Raw genomic sequence first — 11247 nt, forward strand, 5'->3', positions numbered from 1 at the left:
ATGAGGAAATCAGAATTAGTTTTATAATTAATAATATTCAATCCACACTCATAAGTTATATATTAGAACTTTAATTGAATTTATGCTATATTAATTAAAACTAAATAATATATATAACTTTAAAATATATATAAATAATATAATCAACAAGTAAATGCAAGATCATGGCTATCATAATACAACTTTTCTTTTTCAAGATTTATCTATTAAACATGCATAAAAAGAATTTATCAAACTATATATCAATTTCTAAACCAATGAATAATCTTGCAATATAACTAGCAAATAGATAAGATTAGACTTAATAAATTAAATACCAAATATTTTCTCATCGGGTTTCTGTAACAAGTGTCCATGTATATATTAAACTTATATTTCCTATTTTTTTTCAATACCGTGATGATCATTTATTCTAGAAAAGGTAATTGAAAATGAAAATGAAAATTATGAGTACGATTTGAACATCCCCTGTTCAACCGACTTTCAAAAATCTCATTCTGGTTAACGATTATTCTTATCATGGTAAAATCAAGTTGAAAAGATAAGGCATATTCAACAAGAAACAATATAGGTATAAGAGTAGTACCTTATGTAGATAAACATGTATGGTGGAAAAAAAAAACTTACCTTGAAATAACTAAAGGAAATAGTATCTCCGTCACTTTTCAATCACCATGTCTACGAAATCCAATCTTCGTTGGAAACACCTCGGGCCACCAAAACTTTTATCAACAAAACATCATCAACGACATGGGTCAACCGAGACTTTAATCAACGATTAAACCAATGATGATTCGAGCACTTTCGTGCTGATAACGTGTTTAAACAACGGCCTAATAGCAACATCTAATATGTAAATGATACTATGGAGAATATAGAGACAATGAGAAGTCCAGAAAAATGAGAGCATTCTCCTTCATTGAGTGTACATATATCAAATATATAGATCAATACAACAACCCTAAAGCCCATTAACATTAGGTCAGGCTTGGCCTATGGGCCTGAATGTCTGCATTCATAACAATATAAACGTTTTATGAAATAGAAAAATAGTTTAATAAATAAATCCTAATCTCAAATATATCCCATTTTAACCCATTAGGGGGTAGGGGTGGTGATCACTCATCACTCACAACATGCGATGAAGTTCCGCCATGTCATCAACCATTATTCAATCACTCACAACCTTTTTTTAGTGAAAATGTCCATCACTCACCACCACACCCAACAACTTCCCCACAACCAACAATTTCCCTCATCACTCGATACCCCATCACGCGTCAAAAATACCACACGTTTTAAAAATGGGAGCGTGAAAAATGGAGGTGGCGGCGGTGTTTTGAAAATTTCCACGCGTGATAAAAGCCCATCACGGGGTTGTGTTCTTCCACCCCGGGTCCCCTTATAAGCCCATATTGTTTATTTATGAAGTCATTGCCTAATTATTAGAGCATCTACAACAATAAATCAAGTCACATCATTTTAAATCACCGTCATTCTAAACCCCCAACTTTTTCCTTCAATAATAAATCATTCAGAACCTTCACCCCATTATACCATTATCCACCTCATTACATACTTTCTCATTTTATCTAAACTATATATTTTGTATAGTCTATTTATCTTTTATTTAATTTATATATATAATTTTTTTATTACTAAATTATTTAAAAAAAATATGAAAAAATAAAATTCCTAAAAAGATAATTTTTTTTAAAAAGCACACTTACAACAATTCAAAAAACATACACACTTCAACAATATTAAAAAAGAAAAAAATAAATCAGTTAAACAAACTACGTAAAAAAAACTACTAATCTTCATCTTCCTCTCACACTACCTGTCTATGTGCCCAAAGGTGCTCGGTCAAATTGTGTCGAAGAGTGTGATGAGCTTCCCTATCACATAATTGTTTAATCTGTTGCAAGCGTTCAAGAAAGTTGTCCGTCGGACCGTGTCTCGGTGGTGGCGGCAGATCATCATCCTCATCATTATCCCAGTCTGATACGACATATCCTTCATCTTTAACGATCATGTTGTGTAGTATTATGCACGCGTACATTACATTGGATATAACTCTTGTTGTCCAAATCCTTGTTGGACCTTGTATAAGGTGTAAACGAGCCTGGAGGACACCAAACGCCCTTTCCACATCCTTTCTTGCTAACTCGTGTCTTTTTTTTTAAACTTCAATATTTTTCCTTGTGGATTCGTGAAGCTTTAAACAAGAGTGTTCCATTCAGGGTAAATTCCATCTGCTAGATAATAGCCTTGGTTGTATTCCATGTTGTTGGCTATAAGATTGCAAGGCGGCGCAAATTTGAATGGCTTAAGACGTTGATGTCATTGTTCGAGTTGACAACTCGAAAAAATGTGTGCCAATTCCAAAGGTCACATGATACAACAACCTCGAGCATTATGGTGGAAAAACCGTGATCACCACGAGTAAATTGCCCCTGCCATGCAACAGGGCAATTTTTCCACCTCCAGTGCATACAGTCTATGCTACCAAGTATTCCCGGTAAGCCGTGTCGACTTTGATGAGCCTCTAACAACCATTGGATGCCGGTTGAGTTAGGCTTTCTCAAGTACTCTTTAGAATATATTTTTTATAATATAGATGCAAAAATACCTTAAATAATCCATGACCGTAGTTTCACCGATCCGTGTGTACTCATCGGTTACGTCAGCGCCCATGTCGTATGTGTCACACCCCGTATTTCGCGGTGGGCCCGGACTTGAGGTACGTGACGAGATTGGTACGGATACACAGATAACACATCGGATGTCTTGGGAATTAAAATACTATTACAAATTATAATGTCCGAATGTTCAAAAATAATGTACAGACGGAAAGTGTATAAAGATCCACAGGCGGATCGAAAAAAAACAAAATGACTATGTAAGCAGACTACTAGGCTTCAATGCATGGAGTTGCAAATTCCACTTAAGCATTCACAGGGAAACTTCCAGCCTATTTACGTATCCTTGCAGCCTGCGCTTAGTCTTTTGAAGATACGTTAGTTTTCACGGGTAAATACAAATAACCGACACATTTTGAAAATATTTCAAAATCATTTTCATGTACACAATGGTACATATATTTTCATAAATAACTTGGGATAAACTATTTCTCATGTTATCAGTTTTACATGCTTGTCAATACATATGGGGCCAAGAAACTATGCCGAGATCATGATTAACCGACACACCACTTTAATACCCTTATTGGACAAACCTATATTGGGTTATAAAAATATTTTAATATAGCATTAGCATCTGTCAGGTGTATGCCTACACCCCGTGCTTTGGTCGTGGCCATCTGCAATTAAATGAGCCGAGGATATCCAGGACAGGTCGCATTAACCCCCAATGTTTAAGTTATCAAGCAATACGAAGTAAAACGGATTATTTCGATTCCAACACATAGGTCATTGATCCCATACCCGACCATGCGGTAATAATTTACCGTATCCCAAGCCTGTATAGGGAAAATAGGTTAAGAGTATTTACATGGGTTAAAAGTCTTACAATCAAAGACAAAATGTAAGCACAACCGATATAACAATTAACTTAGCAAGGTTGCAATCTACTAGATGCCCCATTCTGGAATGAAAGGTATAATAACCAATTAGAATGTTAACATGTCCTATTCAATTCATAGACTTGGACCGGTTAACTTATAAATAATGAAAACAGTACGATACGCTAGATTAAGCGGTGACCAGATAGAATGTAGTTAAAACCCTCACAAGTACTAAGACTTGTATAATATGGGCAAACATAATTACATTCTGGAATATAAAAGAAATTGAAAGAGTTTGACCCAGTTCGGTTAACTTACGTAAACTAAGTTACATAAGCTAATCGTACACGCATAGGCGGTATCGGGTGATCGGATAAGCCATAAACAAGTTCATTATGCAAAAACATGTTAATTATGTTACCACATTAGTAGGTTATCCATTTCATAAGTTCATCATTGTTTAAAACCAAGTTATGCATCAAAAGGGCATTTTCGGCAATTTAAGGCATAATGTTGAACTTGTGTAAAAATCCGACAACTGATTATCATCAAGTAGTATAACCACAGAGGGTTATGCTACACATAAATATGATGATAATGTAACTCTAATTCAGTAGCTAAGATGGCTAATTTGAGTCAGAATCGAAAGTCAAAGCAGAAGTCAAAATGCTTGACTTTCGGTTGCGAACCGTGGTATAAACTGGAAATGATGGGCTAAACATGCTTAGACATGTTCTAATATTATTTACCAAATGATATAGTGTCAAAAACATGAGTTTAAACGTTTACAAGTTAATTTTATAAATTTTTCTGAAAACTGTGTTTTTGACTTTTTTATTAAACATAACTTTGACCCATCATTTGACCAATTTAACGTGATTTCCAAGAGGTGCCTATTTAAGGGATTAACACCTACCTTATTACGATCATGTAGCCATGTTCGATTCGAAATGGCTGGACCATAATGGTCTTAACCGAAAGTCAAAGCAAAAGTCAATTTGCTTGACTTTCGGCTAAATACTAGCCTATAAAATGAAATGAGCAGAGTAGGAACACTTACTTGTGATCCTAGAAGAAAGATGAACTCAGAAGGAGACCTCCTTAACTCAGGAAGCAGCTCCAAGAGTGTTAGAGGAAGAAAGTTAAGAATAAGCAAAGAAAAGTGCAAGATTAGCTTGCTATTTATAGTGGGAAGGGATGCATATGATCACGACAAGTGTCTAGGGGTTTTCTAAGACCATAGCAGGGTTAATGAGGTATCAAGAGCTGCTAGATGGTGGCAAAATGCGAGAAAGGTGGCAGCTTAGCAGAATGCCTTGGCTCCCAAACAAAATCTGCCCAGATACAGTCCTTACGGACTGTATGAGCTTTAGGCTTCAGCGCCCTTGGTTTTTGTACTCCTTACGGTCCATAAGGTTCTATCCCTTACGGTCCGTAACCATTATCCAGATACAATAAAATTACATGCTTACGTTCGTAAGCAATATAAGCTTACGGTCCGTAAGAGTCACTCAGAGGCCATTAAAATGATATGTTGACATAAATGGTCCCTCCACAACATTCTTCCATGAACTTTACATATTTAGTCCCTCTCGCCAAACACATGTCATTATGTAATTCGACACAAATTTCTAAGGTGTTACATCCTCACCCCCCTAAATTAAATCTCGACCTCAAGATTTTATTTAAAAAGATGGAGGTACTTTTGTCGAATAATGGACTCAACCTCCCATGTATATTCGGGGCCACGACGGGTATCCCATTTAACCTTCACAATACGAATCATTTTCCTTCGGAGCCTTTTAACCTGTCGATCCTCGACCGAAATCGGTTTCTCAACAAACCTCAGGTTTTCATCAATTTGCACATCATGATGTGACATTGCTAGCGACTCATCGGCTAGACATTTCTTTAAATTACAAATGTGGAACACATCATGAATTCCACTGAGCTCCTCATATAGCTTAAGATTATAAGCCACTGATCCGACACATTCGATTATTTCGAATGTTCCAATATATCTCGGGCTCAACTTGCCCTTCTTTGCAAATCGCATCACAACTTTCCAGGGTGATACTTTCAATAAAATCTTGTCCCCTATTTGGAACTTAGGAGGTTTACCTCTTATCAGCGTAGCTCTTCTGCCTATCACGGGTAGCTTTGAGCCTGTCATGTATTTGCACAATCTTATAGGAGAATTCAATTAGGGGTAGATGGTCATCCCAACTGCCACCCAAATCAACCACACATGCTCTTAGCATGTCTTCCAAATTCTAGATAGTACGCTCACTCTGCCCATCAGTCTGAGGATGGTAAGCCGTACTGAAATTCAGTCTCGTGCCTAATGATTGTTAGAAACTTTTCCAAAAGTGAGATGTATATCTAGTATCTCTATCAGATACAATAGATACTGGCATGCCATGCAGGGATACAATCTCGTCCACATATAATTTAGCCAATTTGTCGGAACTGTAAGTCTCCTTGATTGGCAGAAAATGAGCTGACTTAGTCATTCTATCAACAATAACCCAAATGGTGTCATTGCCACGTCTGGTCTTTGGTAACTTGGTAATCAAGTCCATAGTTACCATTTCCCATTTCCATGTTGGAATCTCAAGTTGTTGTCGAAGTCCTGATGGTTTCTGATGTTCGGCTTTAACTTGCGAACACGTCAGACACTTAGCTACATAGGTGGCTATGGATTTCTTCATACCTATCCACCAATACTTCTTTCTCAAATCCTGGTACATTTTATCACCTCCAGGATAAACAGAATATCTAGAATTATGAGCTTCCTGAAGGATCAGATCTCTGAGTCCTCCAAAGATAGGAACCCAAATACGATCATTAAGTCTCAAGATTCCATCTTTCCCAGGTGCTAAATGATCAACAGTTCCACCTAACCCTTCACTAGGAGCATTCTAACAAGGCTTGCTTTTGAGCATCAAACAGTACTCATTCAAACTAGACATGAGCTCAATAGTTTTGGCGTTAATCCTTATAGGATTAACCCTTTCATTGCGACTCAAGGCGTCAGTAACGTCATTTGCCTTGACGGGATGATAACGGATTTCACAATCATAACCATTCAATGTCTCCATCCAACGGCATTGCCGCATATTCAAATCTTTCTGGTTAAACAGATGCTGAAGACTTTTATGATCAGTGTATATAATACCTTTGTGCCATATAAATAGTGTCTCCACAATTTTAGTGCAAATACAACGACACCCAATTCCAAATCATGGGTGGTGTAATTCCTTTCATGCAACTTTAGTTATCGTGATGCATATGCAATCACTTTGTCTCGTTGCATAAGCACACAACCCATGCTCGTATGCGAGGCATCACAATATACAACGAAGTCTTCAATACCCTCAGGTAGGGTTAAGACTGCAGCATTGCTCAATTTATCTTTTAGAATCTCAAAGGATTTCTTCTGCTTAGTACCCCAGTCAAACTTGACATTTTTGCGGGTCAGCATAGTCAAAGGAGTGGCAATACGAGAAAAGTTCTCAATGAACCTTCGATAATAACCAGCCAGTCCTAAGATACTACGAATCTCAGATGAAGTCTTCGGTGCTTCCCAATTCATAATGGCTTCAATCTTGGCGGGATCCACTTGGATACCACACTCACTAATCACATATCCAAGAAACTGGACCTCTTTAAGGCAAAACTTGCACTTAGAGAACTTTGCATAAAGCTTCTCTTGCTTTAGCAATTCAAGGATGCATCGAAGATGTTTCTCATGATTAGTCTAATTACGAGAACAGATAAGTATGTCATCAATAAAGACAATGACAAACTTATCTAAATACGGCTTGCAGACTCTATTCATGAGATTCATGAATGCTGCAGGTGCATTAGTGAGCCCAAAAGGCATCACTAGAAACTCATAGTGGCCATATCTGGTCCTGAAAGTCGTCTTTGTAACATCCTCGTTCCTGACTTTCAGTTGATGATATCTTGATCTCAAATCAATCTTGGAGAAATAACTAGCTCCTTGCAACTGGTCGAACAGATCGTCGATCCTGGGAAATGGATAACGATTCTTAATCGTTATCTTGTTCAGCTCACGGTAGTCAATGCACATCCGCATTAAACCATCTTTCTTTTTGACGAATAAGATAGGAGCTCCCCAAGGTGAAGAACTAGGCTAAATGAAGCCTTTCTCCAATAGCTCATCCAGTTGATTCTTCGGTTCCTTCATCTCTGTGGGTGCTAATCGATATGGAGCTCTAGCTACATGAGTAGCTCATGGTAAGATGTCAATCCTGAACTCTACCCGCCTCTCCACGGGTAGATCGGGCAATTCTTCAGGGAACATATTTGGATACTCAGAGATAATTGGAATATCTTCAATCCTTGGCTTCGGCTCGTCAATCGTCACTTGTACCATGTAGATGACACAACCTTTCTTCAAACACTTGGATACCTTAAGTAAAGATACTTTCTCAGGCAAACCATAGTGTAGATCTCCATGAATGGTTAACATTTCGCCAGATGGGGAATTAACTTCGATAAGTGTCTTGTCACAGGAAATACAGACTTGGTTATGGGCTAATCAATCCATGCCTTAAACTATATCGAACCCCGCCAAATTCATTGGCAAAAGAGAAATAGGGATAGAGTGATTCTTAATGGATATAGCGCATCCATCAAGAACCGTAGAAGTGGTTTATATACTATTGTCTGCCATTTCTACCTCATAAGTACTATCAAAAGCTCTAAGGGGTAGGTTTATGTAACACCTCGTAAAATCACGTCCAATGATGTATTGACACGTGTAATAAACCCTAATAAAGTCCAATATTGAATTTCAGGGACTAATTTTTTGAAAAATCGAAAACTTTGATTATGAAAGGACTGGAAGTGTTAGCATACCTAAAATAAGTTTCTAAATAACCTCTCACGATGATTATGTTCACAAATGAGCCACTTGTCGATCGAGTGTAGCCGTTTGCATAATTAATTAAAAGTTTGCGCGATGAAGGGTTAAAAGCGTCAACATGTTAATTCTTACCTCTGAGTGACCTTTTAACAAACCGGGAGCTTCATGATATTTGATTATACTCTCGGGAATGCCAAATAATGGGCGTCTAAATTTTTTATGCCTATAAGTAAAGTTACGTGTAACTTTGCAAGTTAGAGGGACTAAAAGTGTCAAATATGTTTAATTATACCTCTGAATGACCTTTTAGCGAACCCGAAGCATCGTGATGTTTAATAATACTTTCAAGGCTCCCTAATATGGATTAGATGAGGCTTCAATGCTAGTAAATGATGAGATGCACAAGTTTACGCAATAGAGGGGCCTAAAGCGTCAACTTTTGAATCTACGCCTTTCGGTGACCATCTAAGCAAACGAGAGCATAGTAATATTTAAGTATATGCTTGGGAATGATCAATATGAGCCATGGGAGGCTTGGATATCATTAAACGGCATTTCGCGCTACTTTGCGCAATTAAGGGACTAATTGCGTCAAACTACAAAAGTATGTCAACTCGTAGGATATCGGACCTTCCGGAATATGTCCATAAGTTAAACATACCCTGTTTATTCTTTATATATCTTAGATATAGGCTTAGAGGTGTTTGGTGCGCAAAAATAAACTTTTATGTCATGCAGGGACTAAAAGTGTCAAAAAGTGCACAAGTTTGCATTTTCGCGCATATCTTGCATTCTGAATATCCCCGGACACCCCAAAAATCTATGTAAGCACTAAAATATTTTATTTTAGTGTTTGGCTTGATAAAATTCCATTCGTCGCGTAAATGGGATCGTTTTTAGCGTCCGTCCGTGTTTCATCGTAATTAGCCGAACAACGGGACCGTACGACCGTACGACATCCGGCATATTTTTGAGCATGTTTCATGTTCCCTATGCTTAGGCATCATTATAGAGCCTTAAAATGGTTTAACGGGCCTTGGATGCGTCGGAAATGGCATTTGGAAGTGCAAGGGCCAAAACTGTCAACTAATGAAAGTTCCCATGTGCAGACCAGGTCCTTACGGACCGTATGGCTGGATCCTTACGGTCTGTAAGCCTTGCCCAGTAACCACAAACTGAAAACCAGCCTTAGTTTTGCTTCTATGTCTCACATATTCGAATCTATGGGCTTGTTGATGGTATTGGACACCTGTTGGGGCACTTGGCATGATCTTAAAAGCCCCCTAAACACTTGTTGATCATCCATACACCCTCCAAACACTATATATAGAGGTGGGTTTTTGCTCAAAAACTTGCTCATTCATTTCCTTTCTTGCTCTCTTCTCAATTCTGGAGGATCCTGATTATTAAGGAACCTCTCTTGAGTTCTTTTCAGTCCATTGGACCTATGTAAGTGTCCTTTCGTGACTTGTTGGTTTTATTTAGCGTTTATAGCCGAAAAGTCAAGCGTTTGCGATAAATGCTTTGACTTTTAAACGGTTAAGCCATTGTTCGCAACGAACATGGCTATGTGACCGTAATTACGTAGGTGTTTAACCCCAAAAAGGACACCTTCTAATTACCACATTTACTTAGTTTAATTGTCGGGTCAAATAAAAGTCAAACGGGTTAGTTTTAAATAAAATACATAGCTATTAATATAAATGTCATAAAATCAGTTTTCTCAGTTTAATAACTTGGTAAATATTAGTTGAACATGCCTAAGCATGATTCAACCCGACAATTCTAAGTATAGGCTCGGTTCGGAACCAAAAGTCGCAAAAGTTGACTTTTGCTTTGACTTTCAGTTCTGACCCGATTTAGCTTAGTTTAGTTATGCCTTAGGATTCCATTAGGACCATATTATAAGTTAGTATAACCCTCCAAGGTTATACAACTTGGTTCCATAGAAATCCTTGTTCATGCATGTTTCCGTTAAATGCCTAAATGTTGACCGTTATGCCTTTTGACCCTAAAACGAGAAATTTGAAAATGTGAGAGGACAATAATCTTTATTACTGATTTATAAACTTGTCCCTAAAATTTGATATCAGTTTGAGGTCTAGAATAGGAGTTATGCTCATTAGCGTAATTAGAAAGTTTTTATGAATTAAACGGCGTAATTAGCATATATCTAAACCCAATTTTTAATTTCAAACTTTTTACCCACTGATATAATATATTATTTTGCGATTTTTGGAGATTTTTAATTATTTTTAGGCTGAGCATAACATAGGGTTCTAAGCTTGATTCGGTAGTTGTCGGTTTTGCCCTTTGGGCTATAAAATGAGTTTTACAAATCCTTTTGATGTCAAACCTTTTTCTACTGATCTAATATGATAAATAAATTATTTTGAGCCTTCTGGAATAATAAAAATATCAGCTTTCCTTAGAAAACCCGGAATTTGCTCCAAATCGCCTTTTTAAACGTTTTTAACGCATAGTATGTATTAAAACTATTTTAAACTCATAAGGTTTAATGCCTACTGATATATTCAGTAAATTTTTATATTTTAACAGTAAGGAAAAGTTTTAAACTCAGGTTTTCAGTTTTGACCCTTTTAGCCTATGTGAAATTACCAAAATGCCCCTACGGTGCATAGTATGGTTATAATTAATAAATTTCACATATATATGATACCCTACTATTATAACTTATTAAATTAAGTATATTTACTGATTAAATTAGACCTGTAACTCAGATTATTATTTAAACTCTTTTATAACCTTTAAAATGACAGAAATACCCCTACGGGGCATAAATTGGTCTTAAACTCGTTTTGGGCAT

This window comes from Helianthus annuus, chromosome 8 (genome assembly GCF_002127325.2).
Source record: "Helianthus annuus cultivar XRQ/B chromosome 8, HanXRQr2.0-SUNRISE, whole genome shotgun sequence".
Taxonomy (NCBI): domain Eukaryota; kingdom Viridiplantae; phylum Streptophyta; class Magnoliopsida; order Asterales; family Asteraceae; genus Helianthus; species Helianthus annuus.